Source organism: Stegodyphus dumicola, chromosome X2 (genome assembly GCF_044657685.1).
Source record: "Stegodyphus dumicola isolate Sdum_Otavi_A_Nest chromosome X2, ASM4465768v1".
Classification (NCBI taxonomy): Eukaryota; Metazoa; Arthropoda; class Arachnida; order Araneae; family Eresidae; genus Stegodyphus; species Stegodyphus dumicola.
The window spans coordinates 8,102,769-8,119,969 of record NC_140781.1 but is presented as its reverse complement, the minus strand read 5'-3'; the positions used below and the strand labels follow the sequence as shown (position 1 = coordinate 8,119,969).

The 17,201-nt window shown below is 32.9% G+C and overlaps 1 protein-coding gene across 7 annotated transcripts in view; it reads left to right on the top strand.

The window, feature by feature from the left end:
* Positions 1-932: 932 nt before the first annotated feature.
* Positions 933-17,201, top strand: part of Scm (Polycomb protein Scm) — a 156,622-nt gene continuing 140,353 nt past the window's right edge. For 3 of the 7 annotated variants that reach the window (XM_035354955.2, XM_035354954.2, XM_035354952.2), the window contains exon 1: positions 934-1,146. The gene's annotated coding sequence lies outside the window, so the exon portion shown is untranslated. The other 4 variants (XM_085809181.1, XM_035354953.2, XM_035354956.2 and 1 more) reach the window with 3 other exon arrangements.

The following is a 17,201-nucleotide window of genomic DNA, read 5'->3' as shown; positions in this document are numbered from 1 at the left end:
AAAAAAAAAAAAAAAAAAAAAAAATTAAAATTACGATTATTTTTCAACAAGTCTTCTCATTGGTTGTTATACTATCGTTTGACATCAAAATGTGGGCGGTGCGAAGGAGGAGCCTTTCGATCGGCGAAAGCCTTAACGTTTCGCATGGTAGGAGGATACGGCCCTAGGAGTTCTCTGGTGCTAACATTACTTCTACTCGCATCGAAAACTACAAAAAGGGATCATTTCTAAAAAAACGCACCTCCTTCTTTATATGCCGTGAATTTGCACCTCTTTTTTCATACACCGTGGTTTTCTTGTATAGATGGCACCTCTAAAATAAGCTAGATGCTGCATTTGCTTTGAAAAAGCTTTACTTCTCTTTAAAAATTATTTGACGTTGACTGAAGACCTTCATTAGAACTCAGTTTGGAGAAACTATTTCGTATATATTGTAATGCGCTGCCCAGATGCTATAGTGGTGAGAGAAACCTATTACAGTACCAAAGGGCCCGGATTCGAATCCGGGAGAAGGCATGATTGTAACTGTCTGTCCCCCTTCATAAGAAGCAACAGTGGGCGCCTATTAGGCGCCTTCACAGTAAAATATCCAACACTTCTGGCCTTAGGAATGGCCAGTGTTGAATAGGCAAGTGCTCGTCATTTGAATAAAAAATATTATAATGCTTTCAGAGCGTTTATTGTAGTAAATCATGCATTTATCTATATAAATTTTTCAGGAGTCTGTCCAATCGTAAAAAAATATTTTATAATGAAAGAATGTTCTGCCATTTTGTTACATATGTAACGATTTATAGGAGTTCATTGTGCCTCAAAATGAACAACAAAATTAAATGTAGAAATAAAAATTGCGTGGGTAAAAAACAAATTTTATAAAAGCGCGTAAAGAAAGTATGCAGCCGAAAGCGTCGGTTAGAAACTCTTAACCGTTAGTTTGTTGTTGTTTGTGTTCTTTAAGCCACTTCGCAGTTAATACACGCCGGTTTACTGACATGAATGTGCCGTGTTTTAAGGAGTGTGAGGTGATTAAAATTGCTAGTTATATATGCTGATCAGCTTAAACAACGCATTTTAATACTGAACTGTTTCACTGCTTTGTTTAACGCTGTTGTCTGAAATGGAAACATGCTGATTGTTGCAGCACGTGTATGTGTACTCAGAAGTATTCTTAGTTGTTTAAAGTGTTTATTAATATAGCATGCAATGTTGTATTGCCTATAGTACATGCTGTTAGCATATTGTCCCCCCCTTTTTGTGACTTCTCAAGTAGTAAGTATGTAAAGTGCTGACAAGAGGTTTTTATCTCATTTACCATTTTTTTATTATTCTGTTATTTTAAATTGGTGTGATTATTGTTGAATTATTGCATTGATATTCCTGTTGTGCATTCAACTGGTATATTCAGTTTATAGTGGAGTATGGCTAAAGAACTGGAATGTTGGTAGTTCTTCCCAGGTTCTTGGTTCACTAAACAAACTGTACGTTTTTTTCGCAGTGTTTTCAATGCGGTATTCGATGAGGATTATTCAACATTCGCATCCGTGAAATAAAATAGTGACTTGCCAATTTTTCGCAAAAACATTTCTGCCCTGAATCACACTTAAGATTGCCTATTGTTCTTTCTCATGGCTTTCAAATTGCAGATACTTAAGCAATTTGAAAGCTTTGTATTTATCATTCTGTTTTTTTTAACTCTAAAGTAAATTCTGTTTTTAAAAAAGAGCTTCAAAATATGTTAGGGATACTTGTTGGACATCTGCATAGCTATTGGTGCAGAAATACATCTCAGCTGGGACTGACAGAGGGTTAAATCATGTTCACAAATTGATTTATATGAAAAACCAAGATCTGATAGTATGTATGTGGTTTCATTGTTATAGGAATTGCTATCTGGAACCTAACATTAAGTTTTGTAAAATACCTTCCAGATGCCATAAGCTGCTCCCCCCCCCAGAATTTACAATTTATTTTATGTAGTAACTTTTTTTTTTTTTTTGCTGTTTCTTGTTAAAAGGAAAGCTCACATTTTTAAAGTGTGTGTGTAGAAATACATATACATTTAATGGTATATTCATCAGTTAAATTACTTTCAAAGCAATTTTTATGCATTTAATTGAAGGAGAAAAATAAATGCAGGGATTATAAAAGACCTCTGCTTAAATTTAATCCTTACTTTAATTTTACCTGTGCACAATGCACAGATACAAATTGATTAATAATACAGTTAATAGTAAATGCAAAAGGGTACTCCAGAATTCAAGCGGCCACCTCGGTCATTTGCCAAAACTGGAAAATTAGTCATTGGGCTTGCTAAACATGGTCCCTAGATTTTGACTGTCAACGGATTTGATTGCAGTGTTGTCCATGTGATATCCACAATTCAGTTACTCTTTTTTCCTGTAAAATGCTTAGCACTTAAACTTAAGATCATTAGAAAGGGAGGTAAAAGTATATTTAAGGGTACCCCTTGGCGATTTTTGGCGGCACATGAATAGGCGCTACAGAAAACCAAAATAACAAGACAAGAATTGCACAAACTCGGTATCCATGTACACATCAACCTATTTTCATTTTTAAAAAAATCATCCCGGAATTGCGCAAAAATGGCGTGCGCTCCTTTGACTTTATCCATGTACACATCGACCTATTTTGACTTAAAAAAATCAAAGAATTGCACACTCTATTCAGTTTGCCCATGTACACATCGATATATTTTTCACTTAAAAAGTCAAAGGAGCACCCAATTCTACAGTACAGGCAAACAAAACATACATAATCTCAATAAACTACATTTTAAACCAAACAATAAAATAACATATAAAGTTAAAACCTGTTATGCATTTAAGCACTACACAAAGCAAATATCGACTTACCTTATTTAGAAATTCCTTCGTCTTCAGTGTGTGGCACACAAAATTTCTTCACAGCATCCCAAAACTTCTAAAATTATCTGAACTAGAATCCGTATATCGGCATCGCCACATAAATTCACAAAAATAAGAGTAAAAAGTATCCTATGTAGTTCCGCACTGTCCTAAAAATTGCTACTAAGTAAACCTTCATTTACATGCCAGTCAATTAATGCACTCTTCCTTTTCGTTCCAAATAGTACAGAAACTTCAAATTAATCTTACTACATTCAGCTGTTCTACCATCTAAACAATGAAACAAGCAATGTACTTTCTAACCAACACACACCACAAAAGCCATTACAAAACATCCCATGATTCAAAATTTTCCAGAATAATGCAAACGATTAAGTCACAATAAGTTTTCCATAACATTCAATTACTCAGATTACCATACATGAAACAACGACTTCGCGATAATACAAGGGGTACCCTAAAGTAAACTAATCGAAAGGAAATCTCAGATACGCGGCCCTTGGCCTAATTTTTTCCGCCATCTTGAATCGCGAAAAATCGCCTCATCCTCGGGAGGAATTTTTTCTCCACAAGAGGGAAATGGCATCAAAAGGCGCATTCTGAAAAATTCTCTCTTCAGCCTAATATCAGAGGAAAAGCTCTACTAGACGAAAACCACGTAAGGCAAAGTGTAGCATTTGCATTGAGAAGATAAACCGTACTGATAGAACAAACTGTAAATGATTAGTTATTGTGATTGAGTAAATCTATGCACTTATAATTATATTATTTTAGATTATAATATATGTAACTCCAGCATTATTAACTTTAATACTTCTCTTTTTTTTTAATTCTTGAACAATTGTCAGTAATAATGGATATATATCTTTGAAAACATGTTCTTTATATAAATGCAGCAGCGATCACAAAAATGCAATATATATCACATACTTAAAGAGGAAAGTTCGAAAAAATAAAATATGTATGTATTTTCACAACAATATTACATTCCTAAAATGTATTCAGGTAAAAGTATACTTAAGGCTACACCTTGACGATTTTTGGTGGTACATGGATACCGAGTTTGTGCAATTCTTTGACTTTTAATTTTGGCTTGCGTAGCGGGGATTTTTGCGCCAAAAATCGCCTCTACACAAAGCCAAAATAACAAGGCAAGGAATTACAAAAACTTGGTATCCATGTACACATCGACCTATTTTCACTTAAAAACAATTTCCCAGAATTGCACAAAAATGGCATTGCACACTCCCTCGAGTTTGTCCATGTACACATTGATATATTTTCACTTAAAAAGTGAAAGGAGCACTCAATTCTACAGTAGAGGCAGACAAAAAATTGCGTAATCTCAATAAACTACATTTTAAACCAAACAAAATAACATAAGGAAAAACCTGTTATGCATATAAGCACTACACAAAGCAAATATCCACTTACCTTATTTAGAAATTCCTTCATCTTCAGTCTGTGGCACACAAAATTCCTTAACAGCATCCAAAAGCTTCATAATATTATCTGAACTCGAATCCGTATACAGTACAAAGTCCGTAATCCGGACTCGTTGGGACTTAGGCGATTCCAAATTAAGGGTTTTTCCGGATTATAGATTATCAATTTAAATCTGGTAAGATAGCATACAGACATTATATAATTAAAAATATGAAACCATAATTTATGAAATAAAGAGCAAATATAATCTAAACTGTATCAAAATTTACAAAAAAAAAAAAAAAAAAAAAAAAGCTTAATTTTTATTTGTTTACTTTATTAAACATTTCTTTTAATATAAGTTGTTTAAGTTCCTTCGTTTTTTGTGCTAAACGCGCATGCGTAAGTTTATGGCTTTGACATCCGGATTAGAGATCATTCCGGATTACAGACTTTGTACTGTATCGGCTTTGCCACATAAATTCACTGAAATATCGTACATAGTTCCGGACTGTCCGGAAAATGGCTACTAAGTAAACCTTCATTTACACACCAGTCAGTTAGTGCAATTTTCTCCTTTTGTTCCAGATCATACAGAAACTTCAAATTAATCTTACTACATTCAGCTATTCTACTCTCTAAACAATGAAACAAGCAGTGTACTTCCTAACAACACACACCACAAAAGCCCTTACAAAACATCCCATAATTCAAAATTTCCTGGAATAATGCTAACGATTATGTCATAATAGGGTTTCCGTAACATTCAAATACTCGGGTTACCATAAACGAAACAACTTGGCGGCGATAAACAAAACAAATTCCCGATAATACAAGGATTACCCTAAAGTCAACTCTAACCACTATTCAATTATCAGCCAGTCCGGTTTATATTGGACATTCCAGATTCTTTTATGCACATAATTTTGCTTAACAAGATTAAGAAGGTTATTTTTATTCATTTTTTTCGTGTTTAAGTGCAAAGATAGCTTTCATGTAGGTAAACAAAGAAATATAATCTTGAATTGCATAACTGCAGGGAAATAAGATTTGTAACACGTGCTGCTATGCCTTTTCACGATGTTATGCAGTTGTTTAAATTTCGGATAGAGACCGATTGTATAGAATAGGATATGGTTAATTAGTTAATCTTTGGATTATGGTAACTTGGCGAAAATTTGGCAACCAACCCTGCTAGCTTTTTTTTTTTTTTTTGGAAGCTATTTTGTTTTCACAAAGTAAAGGCTTTTTTTTTAAAATTCAACATTTTTTTCCAACAATGTGCTAGCCGAATTACGCTTATGCTAGAACTTTTATGGAACAAAAGTGCTTAATCATGACGAATATTAGGTGCGAAATTGAGAGAAAGTGCAGAATCGCCCACTGCTTGCCGCGTTTTCAAGAATTGCACATACACGGTATCATCCATGTACACGTCGACCTATTTTCACTTAAGAAAAGTCCCAGAATTGCACAAAAATGGCATTGCGCACACTCTTGACTTGACTATAACAGTGATTTCAAACTGGCAGCCCCCGAAGCAATTTTATGTGGTCGGCGAATGTATTTCAGCGACGTATTTGTTGCAAATACAGTGACGCAAAGATTTCTGTTTTACTTATTTGAAGTTCCACTTTACATTACATTCATTACTATTAAACATGAACATGAGTAACATGTCAAAATATCTATAAATATAAATTTTATTCTAAGATTTGAAGATACAAATATAATTAACTTTTATTCATTTTTTGTGAAAAAAATAAAATTCTGCTCATGTTCTGGCTAATGGTTTAGATTTTTCACTGAAGTACCCAACTTTTAATCAACAAAATCTTCTATATAAAGAAATCAGTGGAATATGCTTATAACTTTATACTAACTTATTAGCATTCTGATTAAGTTTACTAACTTATTCGCATTTCGAAGTCTCATAACTTAGAAAAAGGGCATTATTTTATTCTATAAAAGTAAAATCATTTTATTCTGATTAGAAGTGTAATTAATTTATTTAAGTCCATAATTAAAAATTATAGTAATTATCGACTTAAAGTTAATTTATTTAGATATTAGTTACAGTAAGACCCTGCTTAACGCTGTTTCGGTTTAGCGCTCTTTTATTTTAACCCGGGGATTCCCCGAAATTGTGCGCAGTGCTAGGTTTCCAAATAACATATCTGAAACAGTGTAGTTGTGTTTCTTGTTTTGTGCGGTGCTGTAAGAAAGCATTTGGCTGATCTTTGGAATATGGTAACTGGTAGTTTGGCGACATTTTGGAGGCAATAAAGGTTACTACCTAGGACTTTGGTAATAATGTGAGAAGCACTCAGTTCCGATTATGCATTATTTTGTGTGAGGGAAATGAGAGATCATGAGATATGTCATGTGAAATTAATGGACGAATTTCAATTGTTTAATCGGAAAAGGGGGGGAAATCTGGAAATTTCGTATTTAGCTATATTCTGCGTTGTGTGAAACGTGACATTAATGGACGAATTACAGTTCTTTAATCGGAAAAGGGGGTTAATTTGGAAAAGCTTCATTGTGTGTTGTGTAAAATAGTGCTGATTAATTTTCGGATTGCATGGCGCTATGTAAAGTGAATTCTAAATTTTTAATGCGTTTATCTGATAATAATAATAAGTTGAGATTGTGTGAAAGGAAGGATATTACAGTTAAGTTTAAATGGCGGTGCAAGAAATATGGTGAAAATGGACATTTTGTGAAAAGGAGTGTAAGGAAGGGTACGTGGTTTGCTGAAAGTAGTTTGAGTATAGGTGAAATTGGTTGATCTTTGGATTATGGTAACTTGGCGATTTCTTGGCGAAAATTTGGCGACCAACTCTGCTACAGCAACTCTCTATTTTTTTTTCCCCGCCGCCATTTTGTCTTCACGAAGTAAAGACATGTTTCTTTTCTTTTTATTTACTGAACACTTTTTCCAACAATCTACTGGCCAAATTACACTTATACTAGAAATTTTATCTAACAAAACTGCTTAATCATGACAAATATTCACTGCAAAATTGGGAAAAAGTGCACAATCGCAAACTCCTTGCGCGTTTTTCACAATAACACATACACATAAACCATGTACACGTCGACTTATTTTTACTTAAAAAAACATCCCAGAATTGCACAAAAATGGCATTGCGCACACTCTTCACTATATCCATGTACACTGCTTTTTTCTCGTAAATTAGAAATATTTCACGAAAATGCATGACAATTTTCTGAATCTTTTAAACCCGGTAAAAAGAACATATATGAAATTATCTTATCGCGAAAAAGTATATACCCTTTCCAAATATAAACATTTCCACGTATAAAATAAATAAAATATCCAAAAACTTTTACCTCTAAATTATCTATTATATTATACATATCACCAACGAATTCATACCGCAATCATTACAAATACTTAGTATCAAATATTTAAATTATTTCCATGCACGTTTACTTCAACTTAAACGTATACCAAATTCCTACAAACATAAAATTCACAAAATAACTATCATTTAATTAAAATATCACTAAACCATGTACACGTCGACTTATTTTTACTTAAAAAAAATCCCAGAATTGCGCAAAAATGGCATTGCGCGCACTCTTCACTATATACATGTACACTGCTTTTTTCTCATAAATTAGAAAAATTTCACGAAAATGCATGAAAATACTCAACATATACTACTCAAAAATATTCCAAAATACTACAAATGTATAACTCACAAAATCACGATCATTAAATTAAAATATAAATAAATTAAAAAACACTACTTCAAATATAAATAAGCACATATATTAAATTAATAAAAATTAGATTACAATCCTAATTACTTTAAACTAAATCATTGCTAATAACAATTTTCAAATAATACCATTTTAATTTATTTACTCCTTACATTTAGAACAATGCATAAAAATAATATCCTCAAATGATTAAAAATACTAACTTACCTAATCTTCTTCAGAATCTTCATTACGTCACTGCAGTACTACTGCTAATTTCTAAATCCTAAATCCTAAATCCAGTAGTCAACTGGAAGTCTATTCACCAAGTAATAAGAAATTAATAAAATTTCACCTATACTCAAACTACTTTCAGCAAACCACGTATCCTTCCTTACACTCCTTTTCACAAAATGTCCATTTTCACCATATTTCTTGCACCGCCATTTAAACTTGTAATATCCTTCTTTTCACACAATCTCAACTTATTATTATTATCAGATAAACACATTAAAAATTTACAATTCACTTTACATAGCGCCATGCAATCCGAAAATTAATCAACACTATTTCACACAACACACAATGAAGCTTTTCCAAATTAACCCCCTTTTCCGATTAAAGAACTGTAATTCGTCCATTAATGTCACGTTTCACACAACGCAGAATATAGCTAAATACGAAATTTCCAGATTTCCCCCCCTTTTCCGATTAAACAATTGAAATTCGTCCATTAATTTCACATGACATATCTCATGATCTCTCATTTCCCTCACACAAAATAATGCGTAATTGGAAATGAGTGCTTCTCACATTATTACCAAAGTCCTAGGTAGTAACCTTTATCGCCTCCAAAATGTCGCCAAACTACCAGTTACCATATTCTAAAGATCAGTTGTGAAATTTTATTAATTTCTTATTACTTGGTGAATAGACTTCCAGTTGACTACTGGATTTAGAAATTAGCAGTAGTACTGCAGCCACGTAATGAAGATTGTGAAGAAGATTAGGTAAGTTAGTATTTTTAATCATTTGAGGATATTATTTTTATGCATTGTTCTAAATGTAAGGAGTAAATAAATTAATGTGGTATTATTGGAAAATTTTTATTAGCAATGATTTATTTTAAAGTAATTAGGATTGTAATCTAATTTTTATTAATTTAATGTATGTGCTTATTTATATTTGAAGTAGTGTTTTTTAATTTAATTATATTTTAATTTAATGATCGTGATTTTGTGAGTTATATATTTGTAGTACTTTGGAATACGTTTGAGTAGTATACGTTGAGTGTTTTCATGCATTTTCGTGAAATTTTTCTAATTTATGAGAAAAAAAGTAGTGTACATGGATATAGTGAAGAGTGTGCGCAATGAAATTTTTGCGCAATTCTGGGATGTTTTTTTAAGTAAAAATAAGTCGACGTGTACATGGTTTAGTGATATTTTAATTAAATGATAGTTATTTTGTGAATTTTATGTTTGTAGGAATTTGGTATACATTTTAGTTGAAGTAAACGTGCATGGAAATAATTTAAATATCTGACACTAAGTATTTGTAATGGTTGCGGTATGAATTTGTTGGTGACGTGTATAATGTAATAGATGATTTAGAAGTAAAAGTTTTTGGATATTTTATTTATTTTATATGTGGAAATGTTCATATTTGGAAAGGGTATGTACTTTTTCGTGATCAGGTAATTTCATATATGTGCTTTTTATCGAGTTTAAAGATTAAGAAAATTTTCCTGCATTTTCGTGCAAATTTTTGTAATTTATGAGAAAATAGCAGTGTAGATGGATAAAGTTAAGAGTGTGTGAAATGCCATTTTTGTGCTATTCTGGGATGTTTTTTTAAGTAAAAATAAGTCAACGTGTAAATGGTTTATGTGTATGTGCTATTCTGAAAAACGCGCAAGGAGTTTGCGATTCTGCACTTTTTCCCAATTTTGCAGTTAATATTTGTCATGATTAAGCAGTTTTGTTACATAAAATTTCTAGCATCAGTGTAATTCTGCTAGTAGATTGTTGGAAAAAGTGTTGAGTAAATAAAAAGAAAAGAAACATGTCTTTACTTCGCGAAGACAAAATGGCGGCGAAAAAAAATAGAGGGTTGCTGTAGCAGAGTTGGTCGCCAAATTTTCACCAAAAAATTGCCAAGTTACCATAATCCAAAGATCAACCAAGCATTTTTATAATTTGAAACATTTGTTGACATTATTGTAAGTATAAATTTATATAATACTATAACGATTAACAGAGTAACAAATATAATGATCTCTATTTTTTTATCATGGGTGATAATAAAAAACAAGAAAAGAAAGCAACCAGAAGAAGCATTTCACTGGAAACTAAAATGCAAGTGATAAGAAGATTAGATTCTTGTGAACATCAATCTCAAATTAGTGCTGCATTGAATTTGGCAACTTCAACAATAAGGACAATTCTTAAGAATAAAGAAAAAATACTGTCATCGGCAATTGCAACTTCGTCAAGCTCTGGAACTAGAATTACCCGTTCTAGAAATAACATTATAGAGGAAATGGAAAAACGACTGTCTATATGGATTGATGAAGAAATTGAACGCAATGTGCCATTAAGCCAATCTATCATAATGGAAAAAGCTAGAAGAATTTTTAATTACATTCAGGCTGAGGCAAGTGACATAAGTGAAACTTTCAGGATGGTTTAATAGATTTAAACATCAAAATAATCTTCACAACATAAAGATTACGGGAGAAGGCAGCAAGTGGTGATACGAAAACATTCATTTTCCCGTAACCCCATTATTTACATGTTAGGACAGCCTCGTTTTGTGCTGTTTCGCATTATGCTCTACTTTGATTTAACATATCCCCCCCCCCCGCCTTAAGCGGGGTCTTACTGTATATGTAAATATAAGCCAAGGCGGGGTCTTACTGTATAAGTAAATATAAGCCATAAGTACAGAAAATGAGCATATTTTGTAATTTTCTTGTGTAAAAATAAAATTATTTTAATTGCAGGTGTAATTAATTTATTTAGAAAGTAATTAAACATCAAATTCAAAACGTTTACTTGCAAAGTCGTGATCACCAGCACAAAGATTTATCTGCAAAGTGACAACACCAAACCCAAAGTATCTACATATAAGAAGAAAATATCCCTTTCCTTTTTCCTATCTCAGTTAACATATAAGCTATACTCTGTCCACTGTTAGGCGCGTATTGCCCAAGTTGGCGAATGAGATTTCAGGAACCTCGCCCAGTGTCGATTATCTGAGTATCCCCATTAGAAAAGATGCTGTAATTTTTAGTGATATTTATAATGTACTGCATTTTTTATGTTCACACTAACATTTGACTGTGTAATATCATTCTGTTGTTAAATATTTTCTTTTTAAATGTTGGCAACTGTTAATTTTCTGTAAATTTGAAAATAAGAGTTATGTTCTTCATGATATCGCTCTGTCTTTTAAATTCTTTGTTGTTAATTTTTTCTGTAAATTGTTGGCCATATTTAACTTGCTGTCAACTGAAAAACAAGCAGTGGTTTTCATACAAGAGCACAGAATTTTGTATACTGAGCAAAAGTATAAAAATGGCCAACAAATTAAATTGTTTCTAAGGAAGCTGCAGAGCTTAATGACAAAACAAAAGACAAAGAGGAATCTCTCACTGACACTTGGATTAATATTGAGGATAATTTATGTGACAGCAGTATGTAACACCAGACAAACTTATTTCCAGATTTCACCAAAACGTATGTGGTGACCATTTTAATGCTGAAGTATACCCAAAAGTGCTAGAAATGCTTTTCATTTTGGACACCATAAAAGTCTAAAAGTGCTGCTTTTAATAATCCATCTTCATTTGCCATTAATATAAACAAGTTTGCTTATTCTGCTGAGTGTAAATAAATCAACTGCAGGATGTTTATAAGTTAAAATGCAGGTTTGAAACATTAGGAAAAAGCAATTCTTCATGCATACTAACCACATAAACTCGGGATTAATTTTCAAATGTAGTGGGATATGTATCCAAAAGGAGAGATTTATCTAAAATGAAAATTTTGCAGATTCATGGTCCATATTTACTTTAAAATGAGCACCGATGCACACAGCAGATGCTGAACAATTTCCATAATAAAACAGTGTTGTTTATACGCTGATGAACCAAAACAATATGACCATCCCTACATTTTTCTATGAACTCATCTGGATGACGTAGAGAGCGCATGGTTAAGTGGGAATGGTATTTAAATGCTGTTGGAGAAAGTAAGGAATTGTTCTTGCGCTTTCTTTTGTGAGTGATAGGAAAGGCTGCTGATCTAAGAAAATTTGATAAAAGGTACATTGCAATGGGCTGAAGGCTCAGAATGATTATCTCCAAAAATGCATAACTGCTAGGTTGTTCACAATGTACTGTTATTAGTATTTATGCAACGTGGGTAAATGACAGTGAAACCAGCAATAGAAGCCAAGGTGTAGGACTTCCACGTGTCATCAAAGAAAAAGGATGTCAAAGACTGTCCCGCTTGGTAAGCATAATCAGCTCCAAACAGTGGCTCAGCTGACAGCCCAATACAATGCGGGTGCAAGTGCTTTGGAACCCACAGTTCTACAGACATTGTTGGATATGGGACTACACAGCAGATGTTCCATTCATGTGTGTCTGTTGACCAAGCATCATTATCAACTACGCTTACAGTGAGCCAATGGATAAGTGAAAGACTTCTGCCTGGTCGGATGAATCATGATTTCTCGTTCATTGCATCGATGGTCGTGTCAGGGTATTTCATTTTCCAAGCGAACAGCTGCTCGCCATCGCTACAAAAACTCATACACAGGCCGGTAATGGTGGTATTATGCTTTGGGAGGTGTTCTTATGGACAGCTGTGGGATCTTTAGTCATGGTAGAACAGATCATGAAAGCTACAGACTATCTGAACATAATTGTAGATCACTTCCACCCTTACATATCATCTGTCTTCCCAGCCAGAAATTGAATCTTCCAGCAGAAAAATATCCCATGTCTCAAGCCTCGAATTGTGTTAGAGTGGTTCTAGGAGCATAAGGATGAATTTCAATTAATGTCCTTACTACCTAACCTTGTTGTATCTTAACTTGATAGAACGCATTTGGGATGTCATGGAGTGGCAGCTTAGAGCTCAAACACCACCATGTCGACGTTGCGTGACCGCTGCTTAAACATTTGGGTAAAAATATATTTACGGGTACCCCTTGATGATTTTTGGCGGTACATGAATACCAAGTTTGTGAAATTCTTTGACTTGTTATTTTAACAGCGATTTTTTGCTCCAAAAATCCCTGCTACACAAAGCCAAAATAACAAGACAAAGAATTGCACAAACTCGGTATCCACGTACACCTATTTTCACTTAAAAAAAATCAAAGAATTGCACAAACTTGGCATTGCGCACTCCTTTGACTTTATCCATGTATACGTCGACCTATTTTCACTTAACAGACATCAAAGAATTGCAGAAACTAGGCATTGTGCACTCCCTTGACTATGTCCATGTACACATCGAACTATATTCACTTAAAAAGTCAAAGGAGAAACCAAGAAAAAAAGTATATAATCTCAATAAACTTTTAAATCAAACTATGAATAACATAAAAAAGGAAATTTATCTGCTAACAACGTCGTCTGTATACTGGCGTCGCCACATAAATTCACAAAATAAGAGTAAAAAATATCCTCCGTATCGACGTTCAACCATACGCATCTCCTTCTTACAAACAAGGCACCTAATAATGGCTGCTAAGTAAACCTTCATTTACACACCAGTCAAGTAACGCTCTTTTCTTTCCAAATCATACAGAAACTTCAAATTAATCTTATCACATTCAGCCATTTTATCATCTAAACCACAAAACAAGCAATATACTTTCTAACCAATACACGCACCACAAGCCCTTACAAATTTACTGCAGTCATGCAACTAATTATCATATAGGGTTTACATAACATTCAGCTACTCAGGCTACCATAAATGAAACAACAACTTCGTGATAATACAAGGGCAGGGTTCATATGGTCCTTAAGAGTCCTTAGGTTTTTTACAATCGAATTTTGGTCCTTAAAAGTCTTTAATTTCAGCTGAAATTGGCAGAATGTCCTTAATTTTAATCATCTGAAATTTCTGCCTGTTTTTACAACTGCCATTTTGAGTGTGATTTAGCATTTTGGAGAAATATTTTTGCGATTCACTGACATATATGGTAATCTTTTGAATGGGTTCCTATTTCTAATATAAATGGTGGGATACTCAAGTTTCTAAGCAAGAAGTGAAACATAAGCATTTCGAAATTCATTTTTTCTAATGAAGAGCTCTTAAACAACTTTTTGCTTTTGGTGATGTTAATTCTTTTATTTAATGGCTCTAATTTTCTGACTTATCACTATTTTGGCAATTTTAAGGTAATTTTGTATAGAAAATTTTTTATTCCAAGATCTGTGAATTTTTCCACGATTTTTTTTAAAACATTGTAACATTGATAAATTTCATTAAAATAATAGTAATATATTGAAATTATATTTAAAGAAATAACATTAAAATAAAACATTTGTGTTTTTGGTTAATCTTTGGATTATGGTAACTTGGCGAAAATTTGGCGACCAACCCTGCTACGGCAACCTGCTAGTTTTTTTTTTTTTTTGGACACTATTTTGTTTTCACAAAGTAAAGGCATGTTTTTTTTTTTTTTTTTGCTCAACATTTTTTTCCAACAATATGCTAGCCGAATTACGCTTATGCTAAAACGTTTATGGAACAAAAGTGCTTAATCATGACGAAGATTAGGTGCGAAATTAGGAGAAAGTGCAGAATCGCAAACTGCTTGCCGCGTTTTTAAGAATTGCACATACATGATATCCATGTACACGTCAACCTATTTTCACTTAAAAAAATCCGAGAATTGCACAAAAATGGCATTGCGCACACTCTTGACTTTATCCATGTACACTGCTAAAGTCCTAGCTAGTAACCTTCATCGCCTTACCAAAATAACGCCAAACTACCTGTTACCATATTCCAAAGATTAGCCGTGTTTTTGGCTGTTATATTTTAAAGTTCCATTTTGGCAACTTATACAATATTTTGAATCTGAAAAATAAACAAGGTATAATGCTATAAAGCACAATATACGAAACAGTTCTTACTAAAGGCAAAATTAGCTATGTAATTAATTATAAATGTCTTTTTAATTTTTTCATAGTCAAAGATTATCCTATGTAATTGTCTCAGAATGTGCATCAATTTTTCTCTAAAAATTAATTTTATTTTATATAAATAAAAATTAGCCAAAATGTCTGGGAAGATTTCAAGTAAAAAAGACACATAAATATTTTGTTGAGTGTTGTTACAAAACAAATATTTTGTAGCTTTTAATGTGTAATTTTCCTAATATCGTTTAAGAATCAATGTCATAAATTACATGTATTTTAAACTGAAATTTTGTTAGATCGTGATTTTAATCAGGCTTTTTTTTTTAACAAATATTGTTAAAAAAGTTTAAAATAAAATTTTATAGTGCCCATGCAAATTCATAATGACTAAGGTTATCTAACTACCTAATTTAGTTATTTATAACTAACTGCTTACCCTTAAAAATTATCTCTGCATATTAAAGCGAGTTATTGCCTTTCATTAATCCTAACTGTTGTCGCAAGATAAAACACAAAAATGGAAAACAAAAATTATGTAATCTTAATAAACTTATTCTTCACATCTTGTGAGACTTAAAAAAGAACTCATCACCTGTGGTGCTTTAATGGCTTATTGGAACTTTGAAGTATATTAACTGAGTCACAATAGGTGGAAATCTACATGAAGCTATGCCTCTAACTGCGTCAGACAGAGCCCAACTATCAAAACTTTCCAACAGTGCCTACATCAGGCCTTTCAGGTTTGTTCTAATCAGCAGGTCTCTCTCTAGGCAAGCAGCAGTGGTGACAACATCCAGTCTTTTGTTATGAATCGTGGCTGATTATGATCTTACTTCTCATTTTAATCTATGCCGCTTGAACATAAAATCTACCTGCTGTTTACTAAACCTCTAAATTGAGCAAGTATGTGGCAAAAAATGAAACATTAAAAAAAAGGAAAAAAATCAACTTAAAGCTAACTGTTAGTAAAACATAAATAAAATGTCACTTATCTTCTTTCAAATGTCTCCAACTATTATAAGTGTAAAATATTTAATACTACTTGATACATTTTATAAAGTGATTTTATTCTCGAACTTATTAATAATTTGGTAATTTATGTTTAATAATAATTCATCCTACTTACGGATCTATTTTATTTTTAGGATGGTATTACAAAAGTTCAGGCATAGATAATATTTTTAATTGAATTTATTCAGTTCCCATTTGCTCACAGGTCCTTAATTTGTTTCATTAATGATCCTTAAAGTACTTAATTTCTGTGTGCAGAAATGTGTACGAACACTGAAGGGGTACCCCTCTCTCTACTCTAACCAACATTTGGTACAACCTATCTCTAATCATCTATCAAGAACTTGTGTCATTTATACCAATGTGAGTTGCAGCTGGTTTGCAGGCCAAAGGTTGCTCAATGTGTTATTTAGAAGGTGGTCATAATGTTTGCCTCTAGTGTATACATATCTGGTTGTAACAAAAGTTTTCTGCCAAAAATGTTCTTAATAAAGTTAGAGAAAAAACATAAAAGCAGTATCTTTAGTGCGGTTCTGCCAATGTTTTGGTAGTTTTTCAAAGCCTTTGGCCCAGAAACTTGTGACCATGATTCCAAAAATCAGCCTCATTTTGGACATCCTGTGCAGAATGAAAGATAGCAGCAGCAAGATGTAGCTAGCTGCAAGTGTGAAAAAAGTTAGGTCCAAATGAGCGATATCAGGACTATATGTGGGTGTGTGCAAAAGATCCATTTCAAGTCCATATAGAGTCCAGCTGGTGAATGCAGACACATGTGGTCTTGTATTATCTTGATAGGACATTACCTTTTTGCACCGGAACTTACTTTCACATTTGTTTTGAAAGCAGCATCAACACGGACTACCATCTCACTATACGCCTTACTGTCAAGAGTTTTACCTTTTTCCAGATACTCTTTGTGAATAATACCACGACAGTCTCACCAGATACAAAACATGTTCTTTTTGGGTACTGTTCTG